The following is a 1,532-nucleotide window of genomic DNA, read 5'->3' on the forward strand; positions in this document are numbered from 1 at the left end:
GCTGTGGTTTGTTTTCTTTTCAAACAAAAGATATGTGTGACTAATAAATCTATGATATTTTAGCAAACAAACTTGAATTGGAATTTAATTTTTGAATTATAATGCATATAAACTAAAAGTTAAATATAAATTGTTTGCTTCAAAAACATTAAAAATATCTTTTTCGTCTTAATTTTTACTAGGGTTTTATTCTATCGTTGTGGAAGGTTGTTTGTTTTGCCCTCTGAGCAATACCTATGATCAATCTTGTAAATAAATGAATAGTTCTTTTTGGTTTAAACTCACATTTACTTATTTTAGTAACTGATTAATACATTACTGAGTAAATTGAACACAACTGACTTACCTGTGGATACGCAAATCAGTCTACCATTTCGGCATTTTAAGTTACAGTTCGTCGAAAATGATAATGTATTTTTTCCTAAATTCGGTTTGTTCATGAGTGATGATGATGATCATCATTATCTGTTGGCATGTTGTATATTACATTCTTAACATTTTCTGAAAAAATCAATAAAATGAAATTACTGTACATTACAAGTGTAAATACTCAATGTGGAATATAACAAATAAGTTTATAGTTTTGATATTGGTGTGCAAACTAATACATGGACGTACAGATTAACAGTTGGTTTTGTCACTTCGTTTAGATTTAACCTTTGTTAAATACAGGAATTAACGTTATCCAAGATTTGGCATGCAATATTTAAATGTTATTCATTATTCTTAGTGAAGTAAAGTAAGCTGTATTATTGATACCTTAAATTGTAATCCTATTAGTATTAAGTTTTCATGCAATTATAATATAAAAAAGCAAATTAATTATAAATATTTTACATATAATACGTCTGTTAAATTCAAACATATTTTGATTTTTGGAACAGCATTCTTTTTTGACTCCAATATGAAATGATTAAGTGATGTGGCACAAAACTGTAATGTGATATGCAAGATAATGTGACATATGAGGGTTTAGCGCACCAGAACTGCAATAATAGTAACAATAATTTTCCTTGGTCTTCTCATTATAGCATGAAAAGACCTAAAAAAGGTCATCTTCGCTGTAAAATAAACCAGAACCAACGTAACTGCAACAAGAAATTATCATTTATTCATAAAACTTCTAGATTTTTTCACTTTGGATTTTATTCTTTTATAGCTATGTATTTTTTGGCTATTAATCCAGACTTATCATACCACAATTTCTTGGGAATCTTAACGTGGTTTTTTCTTTTTATTTTTTAGTAACTTTAGACCCCAACATGTACATTGCAGTTTCTTTACCCTTCTTCAGTTGGAGCATTACATTTGGATATTAACTGAAAATTTTAGACGGTTGCAAAAATTTGAAAAAACTAAGGTTAATGTGCATGAAGTAAGCACAGTATATATAAAGGATGAAATGTGTTACATATTTGTTAATAATTAACAGAACTCACTCAGCAAATAATTTGTTTTATTTTAAATTTATATGTATGTATGAATGCATGCAGAGTGCATAGGAAAGTTCTTGCAAACAGAGAGAGCTACAG

This window comes from Centruroides vittatus, unplaced genomic scaffold, assembly GCF_030686945.1.
Source record: "Centruroides vittatus isolate TY-2023 unplaced genomic scaffold, ASM3068694v2 contig_76, whole genome shotgun sequence".
Lineage (NCBI taxonomy): Eukaryota > Metazoa > Arthropoda > Arachnida > Scorpiones > Buthidae > Centruroides > Centruroides vittatus.